The sequence below is a fragment of the Lutra lutra genome, chromosome 8 (assembly GCF_902655055.1).
Source record: "Lutra lutra chromosome 8, mLutLut1.2, whole genome shotgun sequence".
Classification (NCBI taxonomy): Eukaryota; Metazoa; Chordata; class Mammalia; order Carnivora; family Mustelidae; genus Lutra; species Lutra lutra.
This window is the reverse complement of record NC_062285.1, coordinates 78,789,447-78,802,541: the sequence shown is the minus strand read 5'-3', so window position 1 is coordinate 78,802,541 and position 13,095 is coordinate 78,789,447. Positions and strand designations below refer to the sequence as shown.

Below are 13,095 nucleotides of genomic sequence, written 5' to 3'. Positions count from 1 at the left end.
TTTTGGTGATGATGATGACTTTGGTAGACAACTTTGTATTAGCCTGCCAGCATCTCTTTCTGCTTCAACTAGTCAAAACCTCCTTTTGGGGTAGCACCTCTCTCCCCACCGTGAGCAGTCCTTATGAGGTTGTTACTCAAGATATTCTGTCCCACTTAGCCAAAGTGTAGGTTTTTAACTTTGCATAAAGGAACACAACATTAAAAAAAATACATACGTATTAATATCCAAAAATTGATACCTAGAATAAATATAAAATATATAAACATAAAAACATAAAAATATATGGAGTTGATTCATCTAGTGGTGGCATGTTGACTAGTGAATTAGTAGTTGTCTTCTTAATACCAAAGGTAAGTCTCTGATAGCTCTTAGGAAATGGAAAAGGGCTTCTTGCCCATTCTAAGGCTGGGTTTTCAGCCATTCCTTTCATTGTGTGACTACTTCATTTACTTTCAGTAACTTATTTGTTTACATCGCTCTGGTAGGCAGAATTCTAAAATGACACCACTCCCCCTCCCCCTATGACCACGCCCTATATACTGTATAATCCCCTCCCCTTGGGAACAGGCAGGACTTGTAATTTGCTTCTAACCAACAGAATATGGCAAAGGTGATTTGCTCTCTCACTCCCATGATTATGTTACCTCATATGGCAAAAGTGAAGGGACTTTAGACATGTAATTGAGGTCCTTAACCAACTGATCTACTCATATGAGTGACTGTCTTCATAAGAGAGAGATCTTTCTCCTGGGTTTGAAGAAAAAGCTTTCCTGAATTCTAAAACTGCATGGAAACTGTGAGATATGAATTACGTGTTGTTTTAAACTGGTAAATTATGGGTAATTTGTTACATAATGGAAGACTAATCCAGTTGCCCTTGCTCGTTTCTATTTTTTTTTCTTTCAAGATTTTACCTGTTTATTTGAGAGCAAGCATGCAAGAGCAGGATGAGGGGCAGAGGGAGAAGTTGACTGCCCACTGAACAGGGAGCCCGAGGAGGGGCTCCATCTTGGGACTCCAGGATCATGATCCAAGCCGAAGGCAGAAACCTACCAACTTGTTGCTTTCAACCAAAGAATTCAGACTGATAAAGTGCTGGTTCACTTTAAAAATTCCTTGGTTGAAATCTGTGAAGCATATTTTAATCAAAAAACAACAAAACTGCTTCTATTTCTCTTAGGATTAAATGTCACAAAATATGCTGTCTTCTATGTACCTGCAGTTTTAGCATGAGTAAAGCAGTCCTTCTCTCATTATGACCAGCTAAACCAGCTTTATCAAACTTTTTTTTTTTTGTCTCCAGATCTCCTTATACTCCTAAACATTCCTGAGTATCCCAAAGAGCTTCTATGTTGTTATATTCACCAATATTCAGCATATTTGAAAATAAAACTAAGACATTTAAAAAATATTTACTTATCATATAAAACAATGGCAACAACCTATTAAATGCTAACAGAAATAATGTATTTTTTTGAAAATGACTATATTTTCCATAATGAAAAAAATCTACATTGAGAGGATTGGCACCGTTTTTACATTTTTGTAAAACTCTTTAATATATGCCTTAGCAACTAGCTTTTCATATGTTTCTGTATCCAATCTGTTGCTATTGTTTTGGTTGGATATATGAAGAAAATCTGGCCTCACACAGATATATAATTGGAAAAGGGAAGAGTACTTTAAAATCCTTTCCAAATAATTGTGGATTTTTTTTTATATTATACTAGAAACTTGGCAAATTGTCGTTTCTTAAAGTTTAGTACAATGGGGAGTCTAAAACCCTGTGAATGTTTCATATTGTTACTTTAAGATCTATTAGTCTACCTCAATATTTAGATGGATCTTTTACTCATATGCATAATTTTACAACATTATGCATTGGTCACTTGGAAAATAATTCAGAGTTATGCAGATGTTCCAAATGTTGACACATTTCATTATATAATACCAAAAAATCATATTGGTTAATATCATCACCAATCACATCAGAGAAGTTTTTAAGTATTGGGAAGTTATCAAATTCATAGTGACTGACACAAATCTTCCAAAACTCTAATCTTTATTTGAAGGCTCAAAGTTTGTCATTGTGAAAAATACAGCCAATTATTTACCCAAGTGACAGGTTTACTTAGTTTATTTTGATGAAATGTCTGCCAAATACCCAAATCTGAATAACCATAGTTTGCCCGTGAGTCATTCTTGCAGTTAAATGGTGTTCTGTGAAACGGTCAGTTGGTTCAGTTCTCAACCCCGTCACACAGATGCTTTTCTTTCTTTTTTTTTTTTTTAAGGTTATTATTTATTTGACAGACGGAAATCACAAGTAGGCAGAGAGGCAGGCAGAGAGAGAGGAAGGGAAGCAGGCTCCCCGCTGAGCGGAGAGCCCAACATGGGGCTCAATCCCAGGACCCTGAGATCATGACCTGAGCCAAAGGCAGAGACTTTAACCCACTGAGCCACCCAGGCACCCCCAAGTGCTTTTCTTTGAGACAACCAGCCTTTGGGATGAAGCAGAAGTTCTTTATATGTACTTTTCATGTCATCACATGAAATATTAAAGACACGTAAGCAAGGGTTGAAATACAACTATTTTAACTGCTTCTTCAAGGACATTCTTAAATGAAACTGGTGATTTTTTAAGCTGTGAGAGCCTGATAATCAAGGATACAATGACTATTAGTATAAGTTGGGTCACTGCCTTGATCCGTGCTTGTTTTACCCCTCATCACTTTTGCAACATTAGTGCAAAATGTCAACACAGTAAAAAGGGCAGATAACATCTTAATATTTTTATGAAAGTAGGTTTGATCCTGTGGATTCCTGAAAGTATCCTAGAGACACAGAGATCTGCAGACCACATTTTTTTTTTTTTTTTAAAGTAGGCTCTATGGTCAGCATAAAGCCCAGTGTGGGGATTGAACTCTTGACCCTGAGACCACGACCTGAGCCAAGATCAAGGGTCAGATATTTAACTGACTGAGCCACCCAGGTGTCCCACTGTAGACTACACTTTGAGAACAACTGATCTAAACTATTATGTGAGGCCCTACTCCAACCATTTTTGCACTTAGCTCAAGGTGGATTTAATAATACTTTTCAGTTTGGGTTTTCTTAGAAGTCTTTGGGTATTTTCAAGTGGAAAAGAATTACTGGTAATATTCATGAGCACAGAAGTCCTTAACTTTAACTTATTACACAAATGTATTAAAACAAGGCAGGAAGAAGAACTTCTTTATATTTCAGATTGGGTTAGTAATTAGCAAGGGTCAGAAATACATTCTGATCATGATCAACCTAACTAGCTTTAACTAAAATGTATCAGCAGTTTAACATGGTTGATATTCTGTTGCTCTGGTTCTCCTATTTCAGAGGTGTGGACATTTTGAATTTGTTGTTCCCCAAACCAGAAAGGAAGGCACAAAGTTACCAAAGGATCCAGCAGTTCCTTTTTTCTTAGCTGTGTCCTGAGTCCCTCTCTGGTTCAGAGTATAATTCAGCATGTCAAAAGGTTACAGAAAATTCTTTCTGAATGTTAAAGTTTTAGTAAAAAAGCACCTCTGGTCTACCAGCCATGTGTCCCAATAGACTGACTGAATCCAAAAAAGAAGATTTCCTGTTTTGAAGTTCAACCTAGAATTCACTGGAATTATTGGATAAGCAACATAGTATTGACTAGCAGCCCTTTATTTCTTGACAAAAATATAACTCTTGTCTCATTTGCTCCCATCACATACCACATTTTTCCCGCCCTAGAGCGGGGTATAGTACCTTCTATCGATGATGCTTTGTGCATTGTCAATGCCCAGGAACACCTGGTACATGGGCCAGGGTGCATTCAGAAAAGGTAACGTGTGGTGACAGATTCTGGTATGGCTTCCAGGTTTATTCTAAGAGAAGAAAAGCCCAACCACTAGTAAATGTATATTGACTACAGATTTACCAGACCCAGACTCCACAGTTTACCTCTTATTTGACCACACGCTTCAAGACCTCTTACAGGAAGTGGCTCAGCATAGTCAATTTTCCGATGAATGACTTGTGGAAAAGTACTGAGAGATGCACAAAGGTACATTTCCACAACACACAAAGCTCCTAAACTTGCATTCCCAGCATGTACTACAGGGAAAATATGATGAGATTTTTGAACTTGCACTGAAAAAATTCCAACCACTGCTTATTCTGTCATCCTGACTCAGAATCTTTATTTTCATCCTAGTCTATTAATCTTACCCAGCTTCTTTATGATCATCTTTCCTACTGCCTAAATACTATAAAGCGTGGATGGAGAGAGGCCCCCAAAAGAGAAGAGAGAAATGCAAATGCAGTGCAAACCGAGTTCACAAGTTAACTTTTGACAAGAGAAGAGACATTGATTAATTTGGTGCAAATAGTGATAAACACATGCAGGTACATGGCGGGCAAGGGGCGAAAAGAAGGAAGATGATGAACTGTGCAGTTTCTCCTTGAGAGGATAAACTGACAAGTTCCTATCTCGAGGCTTCTATTTTCTTTGGAAAGGGGAAAAGAAGTCAGGTGCTGAGAACAGCATGGGAGATTACAGGGTGGAGGGCTTGAGGGGGACAGTGAAGGAGCGAAGGAGCTATTGTGAACGCTATAAGAGGAAGATGAGGGCAGGCAGAAGGATTGCTGAGCAAGACTGAGGGCCTAGTCAAAATTGGAGACACTAAAATCAGTCCACACACATGTGCAATTTTTTGCAGCTGAGCTTGGTGGTACATGAATTGGTACAATGAGGCTGGATGTGGGAGTCTTTCCAGGATTTGGATTCTGGAGGAGAAGTATGGAAGGTAGCTAGAAAACTGAGTGTATGATTAAGAAAATAGTTTAGGAGAATGATTAAAAATTATATAGTCTAGGTCAGTTAGGAGTGAAAATAAAGCTATGGTGGGGCTAGGACTGATCAACTGGGAGAAAATGGAGGGGGGATGGTCAAGGATAGGTATAGTGAAGATAGCACTGAAGGCTACAACTTTTCAGGGACAGATTGTTTTTGGAGAGAGTTGCCAGAATTCAGGATTCCAGAGTTGAAGCAGCTGTGGATGACAAGGTTCATGCTGTGGCCATGGGAATAAATGTCCCTGAGGAGTTAACCTGAAGAACATTGGAAATGAATAGGCCAAGGACATTGGAGGGGGATGGGTATAATTTTGGGGTCATCCACATTGATGTATCAGAATCTGGAGTGAGGAGGGAGATGGGGAGATGCCAAAGCTATGAAAGAGTATGAAGGAATAACTGTGATGTTGACAGATGGCAGAGGTACTAGGTAGAACACTAATCAGATGGTATGGCCTACAGAAAAGATGTCTGAAGAGACAGTGCTTAGGCCATAAGAGGATGCTGAACATTCTCCTGATCTTAGGAAGGAGAGAATGAACTACTTGAGATTGTCCCTAAAGGATATTCAAATTACACTTAAAGTAAGCAAGTAAAAGATGTAGAGATGATGGAAAGAGTACGAAGAAAGGATGTAGTAGGGAGAAAAAAAAAAAAAAACAGGAGAAGGGAAGAAAGCACAAAGGAATATGGCTATGAGAATGTGGAGGAGGACAGATGACTAGGGAGGTTTGAAATTTGGATATTGGCCAGGGTGGAAGGATGAGACCAGCCTGAAACTGGTTTAGGGTCAGTGCAGAAGTCTGGAGTGCTGGAAACTTGAGGACATGCACAGGCTGAGTCCTTTGCTCTAGTTTTGGAGGAGAAAGTTCAGGAAAGGCTGTCTTTAAAGAAGTCTTAGCCTAGAACTGCAAACTATTAGTTCATTCCTGGGGTTCTCCCTTTGTACTGGAAACAAAAACACTCTTTAAGGAGTTTCACACTAAGTGGTTACAGATGCCAATCAGGATATCTACACTTCAGGGAAGATTTGGATTTTTTATGAGAATATGAGGGGAAAAAATTGGACTAATCACTCCAAAAATAATCAATTGTATAGCAAGTTTCTCAAATAGGGTTTTTGGGAGTACCTGAATTAAAAATAATAACTTGTTCAACATTTAAACCTTTAAAGTAAATGAAGCCCTAAAAGAGGAGGTACCATTTTTCAGAAGAGAAAACGGAGACAACGCTTGAATATTTTATAATAAAAAACCTGGTGATTTTTTTGTTTCTTTGGAAACAAAACAATCTATATCAAAGGTCGGACTATTAGGATATTTTGCTGAGGAAAAGGTAGATTATGTTAGTAAAGGTAGTAAGGCTTAAAAAACCCACTCTTTAGCTTTACTAACCTAATCTACCTTATGACCCTGCAATTGCACTGCTGGGTATTTACCCCAAAGATACAGATGTAGTGAAAAGAAGGGCCATCTGTACCCCAATGTTCATAGCAGCAATGGCCACAGTCGCCAAACTGTAGAAAGATCCAAGATGCCCTTCAACAGACAAATGGATAAAGAAGATATGGTCCATATATACAATGGAGAATTATGCCTCCATCAGAAAGGATGAATACCCAACTTTTGAATCAACGTGGATGGGACTAGAGGAGATTATCCTGAATGAACTAAGTCAAGCAGAGAGAGTCAATTATCATATGGTTTCACTTACTTGTGGAGCATGAGAAAACACGGAGGACGTGGGGAGATGGAGAAAAGTGAGTTGGGGGAAATCGGAGGGGGAGACAAACCATGAGAGACTGTGGACTCTGAGAAACACACTGAGGGTTTTGGAGGGGAAGGGAGTAGGGGTATGGGTGAGCCTGGTGGTGGGTACTAAGGAGGGCACATATTGCATGGAGCACTGGGTGTGATGCATAAACAATGAATCTTGGAACACTGAAAAAAAAATAATTTAAATTAAAAAAAAAACCCCACTCTTTAAGAGAAAACAACATGAAGTAAATTATATTGGTCTTAGCAAAGTACCAGTGCAATATATACAGTTTGTGGCCATTATTCTGTCCTGCTGTTAAGTCTGGAATGGGGCAGGTATTAATTGTCCTGGAAAACAAAATGCAACGTAAAAATTCTTAGGAAAAACATGCTTTTACCCTGCAGTCAAAATAATGTTGCTTTTTAGATATTTCCTTGGCTGACACTATAGTTTCTTATTTCATAGCATTCTTGAAAAATTGATGGCTTAAAAAAGTAATCTGCCCGGATGTAATCACTTAGAGACGGTTAATCGTAATATCCCCCAGATAAAAGGCAAATGGCAAGAAGGAAGATGTGGAAAGCTTTGGGTCAAATTCTGTAAACACACAGAGTATCTGCTCAATAGAGAGGCAAACTGTGAAAGAAAAGGAACCTGCTTCTTATGTGTAATTTAAAATTGCCCATTCATTGTTCATTAACCCTAAGAAAGATAAAAGGGGAAAATTCATGTCAGCTGTCAGGAGTTACATAGATAATAGGAAACCACTTTATCAGGGATAATGGATGAGCCATATCTGATTGTATTGACAGTTGTTTTATATAGCTTCATTGTGATGTTTCTATTTTCTTTAAATTCCCTTCTCAAAGTTTCCTAACAGGTTCTTTTAAATATTGCCAGTCAAAATGCCTTGAACAACAGGTTTCCATGGCTCTTAGCCACCAACGAGCCAAATCTGTTGACAAACACCAGAAGTCAGAAATCTAACAATTACAGCACTAGGGTACCCTGCAGAGATCAGGGCACCTCTGTACTCTAAGGGAATCTCCCATTCTTTACCAGGACAGAAAAAATTACCTCTTTTTAAAGAAGAATAGTGACATCTGCTTTGAATTTTATGTTTGAACATATTTTTTCAAGCTCTAAGTAAGACAAAAACATTAATTGTGTTCTATGTTCTTTCAAATATACTGCCTCACCAGGCTTTCGTATGGTGCTTCCCCAGGGTATTTCCACCATTGCCCCAATTTAGTTCTAAAAGAATGTAGTAGTCTCCAACATCATTACTCAAAATATCTGGTCAGTGGGATTCAGAGGCTCCACACTAACTCCAGGCCAGGATGAGACTAGAACTAAAACGATTTCAAAGTGGAATGAAAAACAGTGTGAAAACTGGATATATATCCAAACCCTTTGAGGAGAGGGGTAGAAGATACAGGCCTACTCTACAATCATCAAAATGATTTGAGATGTAATCGAATTTTATTTTAAAAGAAACTCACCATCATAAATAGGTTTGTGTTTCCAAAATAGTTTGGAAAAAGGACTTAAGGGTTCAAGCTTCTCCAGAGGAGAATTTACATATGAACTTTTCCTAATTAACTCCTTACAGTTACTTTAGCGACAAAGATCTTGCTCCGGTATTTCGTGAGCCTTTACTATTAGAAGTGAAAAGAGCAAGTGTTTAAAACTCAAGGCAATTTTCAGATCGTGTGCTATTAAATTGGTAGAAGGAGCAAGTATAGAGGCTTGACTATGGGTTTGGGGAACAAGATCTCTAATTTTCCTTTCTCTCAATTTCTTTGCTCTGAGTCAACTTAATTCATGGAGGAAACGCAGTAAAACCAGAACGATATCTGACTTCTGTTAAAATAATTAAAAACAAGAGGCCATTAGACTGAGGTGGCTTTAATGCCTTCCTATCCTACACAAGCACACAAAACCTAAGCCTATAATGCCTCAAAGTTAAGAAATTGAAACCTAAGGACAACTAATCACAAAAGACCAACTCGGCTTTTCCATATAATGCAACCATATAAGCTAGAGCTAATTAATTTCCTGGCTTTGGTTCTGGTTTAGCACTGCCCAGTTCTAAGTGATTTTTGCTCAGATAAACTCTTATTTAATATGCTTCCGTTCATCTCTTAACACTTCAAAGGGCAAATAGCGTCCAACAAAATAAATAAAATGATCACTAATATTTATGCAGCACTTACCATGGTACGGACAAATATCCCATGGGTAATACATTTATTTTCTCATATAATCCTTGCAATAAGTCCAGGAGGTAACAAATGGCAACTCTCAGCCCAGAAGCTTAAGGAACTTGTGCAAGTTGACACAGTTGTGTCTGACTGTTGAAGGAGGAGGAGTGGGAATCTGAACCCGGGAACCCTGTCTCCAAAGCCTGTTTCCTTCTACAGGAAGCCGGTAACATGACCTTGGCTCAGTCTTATCTAGGGTAGAGAGCATGCACATTCTCCTCCATGTGGTATTAGTTTGGAAATCAGGCAAGTTGCAATCATTTTGGGCACCGATATAAGGGGAGGCCTGAGGTGCTCAAAGGTGTACTAACTGACAATGTTGAGCAAAACTGGTCCAGGCAGAGTATCATTCCCGTCATTGGCTGCTTAATTCCAAATTTCCACATCAACATTTGTCCAATATTCCACATCAACAATAGTCTTATTGGGCTTTAACCCACTGAGCCACCCAAGAGCCCCAACAATGGTCTTACTGGGTAGCCAGAAAGGCCTGTGACCTACATGAGTTCTGATCCTTCCGTGAGACATCCTCCCCTCCCCCACTAACATTATTATTCTACAGCATTCCAAAAGCCCCTTCATCTAATTTTCCCACCAGGAAAATTAGATGCTAATTGTTTAGACCACGATGTATCTAGAGGTATCCTGTAACTGTAAACTTTGATCCATAATAATAATAACATCAGTAGCTAAGACACTTCATATCAAGCCTTCTACTAAGGGCCTTACAAGTAGTATCTCATTTAACCCCATGATAATTCTGTGAGGCAGACATGATTATTACGGATGAGAGAGCTGAGGCTCAAAAAAGGTAAGTAACTTGCCTGAGAGATTTTACTTATAAAGTTAACTAATTACTTGTTATTTCACATTATTTTTATATCCCTTTGCTCAAAAAAGAATACAAAGCAATTCACTCACTTGCTGACCCTTCTGTTAATTTATATAACCACACGTCTTTCATACAAGGACATTAATTCCACTTTGCAATTTCAATATACTATTAATAACTTTTAAAAACACCATTTTGGTCTAATAAATCACTACTTTGGGATGTATATGATTTGACTATGTTCTATGGAGAAGCCAGCTGAAGCAAAAAAGGAGGTGAAGTGTTTATAGAATGAAGGCCCCATTCCAATTCAATCCAATTCCAATTTCATACCAATGAGAATAGAACAGGCAGCCTTCTGCACTTTGGGGTTGATTATTTAAGCCCCCCACCAATACCCCACATCAATTGTTAGGCATGAGCTGGAATGAATAACCTCTGCTCTGAGTATGAAAATTAAATTCTGTTTTTTAATTGACTTTTCCAGGCAAATTTAATAAAATGATCAAATACAATTGAAATATCGAATTCTTCCCCAGAGCTCTCAAGTTTCTTTCTGCTATAATCCATGTTTGAGTCCCACATGAAAACCCTTAGCCTCTAAATCTGCACCATATGTGCCAAAGTAACACTCGGTCATGCACATACTCAGGGTAGAACTGAGTTTTAGAGACTGGGAACAACTGTCTCCATCCCTTCCCCATATACCCATCCCCACCCCCAGCCCCACAGAAAGGTCAGCCATTCATGTCATGGAGTTGCAGTAAAAAACCACTTTTTTTTCTTCATCCAAACATCTAAGTAACTTGCAACAATCATTTGGCTTGTACCTCACGGCCCAAAGTAAACCAAGAAATCATTTTTAACCAACATAGAACATTGCAGACTCATTGATTCTACTTCACAGGAAATTAGTCATTGATTTCTTAGGATAAATGAGTTCTGGTGAGCTACAGGGGAAACCAAGCCAAAGTGAAAATGAGGTCTCTCACTCCAACACTCATTTAGCTTGTCACTCCTACTATTAGCTTTAGCAACATCTGGGACTTCATTCATTGCTTATTTTTCTCTTACCTTCTTGTCCTATTTCTCTCACTTCTGATTTCCCCAGGACCAGATGAAGATATGAATAAGAGCCAAGCAGGAAATATGGCCGAAAAATTTAAACCAGGTCTGAAGAGCTATGGAAGGGGCTCCCAGAATATCTCACAACCAGCAGCCTTTCGTGCAAGGAGCTTTAGGAGCTCAGGAAGAAAGGCTCACTGCACTATTATATCCTTGTGCCTGAGGCCCAGCTCACCGCAAGCTGGTATTGGAAGGTTCTGTGGGCTGGGCTTCCACGCACACCTGCAACCGCCTGTGTGTTGTGAAATGCAGACGATGCCTTCTGTCCTAAAAGGTTGCCACTGCAGGCCTTGTAAGCCAGAGTTTGAGAAACCTAACCTTTGACAATCAGATCTCTTTGTAATCTCTTTGACAATCAGAAACTGAACATCATCTTGTAATTCATTTAATCACTATTCATCTGGAAAAAGAAAAAAAGGCTATTAATGACTTCTTATGTATTAAGCACTGTGATAGTAGTAGAAGCAGAGGGCATTGATATGAAGAAGGCTACAAAAGCTATGGACTTCTATAAATACATGTCCGTTCACTTCCCCCTCACCCATCTCCCAGTTTTACGAGTTTGCTTGGGGATATGGAGAGAAAGGGGTTTTATAGAGGCAGGAATGCACAGTGGTTCAGAGTAGCATCTCAAGGTCATGAAGTTTAAGTTCCAATCACAACCCTCATATATTTCAATTCAGTAACTTTGGACCAGTTTTGTAACTGCTATGTGCTTCAGTTTCCCTGTCTGTAATCCTGGGATGATAAGAATAACAGTACTTCCCTCAGAAGGTTATAGCAAGGTTTAAAAGAATTAATTTACAGAGATTTCAGGAGAGAGCCTGGCAAATAGCACAATGTAATTATTACAAATACTCCCATCATCCTCTCTGGCTGATCAGATTTCCTACATTTCATTTGGAACAAATTGTCAGTGTGTGTACAGTTCTTTTTCTTTCTTCTTCTTCTTCTTTTTTAAGACTTTGAGAGAGGGGAAGGAGAAGTAGATTTCCCACTGAGCAGGGGACCCCATGCAGGACTCAATCCCAGGAACCTGAGACTATGACCTGAGCTGAAGGCAGACGCTTAACGGACTGAGCCACCCAGGAACCCCACAGTGTGTACAGTTCTACTAAAAGATTTTGTTCTGATGAGGACAGTTGGTGTCACTCTAAACTAGCATTATGAATGTGTGTGTATAGTTCTTTTTCTTTTTTTAAGACTTTATTTACTTGAGAGCAGGAGAAGGAGAAGCAGACTTCCCACTGAGCAGCATGATGAATGACGATGGCACTTATTTTCAAGAGCGACTACGGTACCTCTAGCATTCTAAATTAGGCCTTATTAGTGGGTGAATCTAAACTCAGATGTGTTATGGTGACAAAGAATCCCTACTTAACCAAACTTTAGTCAGACTCCTCTGAGCCTTCTTCTCGACCAGGTCTTGATCTTGACGTGCTGAACCCAGTTTTAGCAGAAAATCCTGCCGGGCCAGTTTATGAAGAATCCTCCCCGCTCTCGGTCCAATCAAACTCTTCTTCCTCCACCTTTGATTTCCAACCAAGTTTGATTTCTAATCCACCCCCACTTACTATCTAAATAAGTTCCTCATTAAGTTGCCATCCTCTCCCTCCTGCTGTCTACAGGCTAGAAATCCCCACTCACTCCAATTTATGTGCGGAGTTGAGTTCAATATCCCTTTCCAACAGCAACGGTCTTGGGTCCTATCCCAATGGTCTTGCATACAGTCTTCCTTACCATTTTCCAGAAGTGCTAGGATAATTTATCTTTAACAATGGAAATAAGAAAATATGACTATTATTGAAATATGATTCAATCTCTACTCAACATACACCAATGGGAAAAATATTAAATAGACTGGAAGAGTTTGTGATGCTTAGAGACAGACTGCCTTATGATAGTAGCATGATGAAGGTGAAGAGGGGCAGATTATGAAAACAAGTATAGAAACTTAGATTACTTCCCAGGAATCAACTGTAGATGTTTTTCCCATCTAAAATAAAAGATAATTACTTGTGTTAACCCTCAAACTGATTTTCTGATACTGCTGGTAGTAAGTTATAACATTTTAAGGCACACAGCAGCATGCCTGATGGCAGGATTAAACTGGGGGAAAAACTGGCTGCAAGTTAGATCATTTACCAAGAAATAAAATGTCAAAAATAATTTGATACTTTAGAAAGAAAAAATAAATTTAACAGATGGGATTTAAAATGATTAAATTTGAGCTCAAGTTGAATATACTCTGAA

The 13,095-nt window shown here is 38.8% G+C and overlaps 1 protein-coding gene across 5 annotated transcripts in view; it reads right to left on the bottom strand.

Moving 5' to 3' along the window:
* Window positions 1-13,095, bottom strand: part of FAR2 (fatty acyl-CoA reductase 2) — a 137,478-nt gene that overhangs the window by 68,142 nt on the left and 56,241 nt on the right. Inside the window, exon 1 of one of the 5 annotated variants that reach the window (XM_047740138.1) lies at window positions 10,792-10,972. The exons of 3 other annotated variants lie outside the window; for them this stretch is intronic. The gene's annotated coding sequence lies outside the window, so the exon portion shown is untranslated. Of the gene's footprint in view, window positions 1-8,837; window positions 8,945-10,791; window positions 10,973-13,095 lie in introns of those variants that run through there. One more of the 5 variants, XM_047740140.1, reaches the window with a different exon arrangement.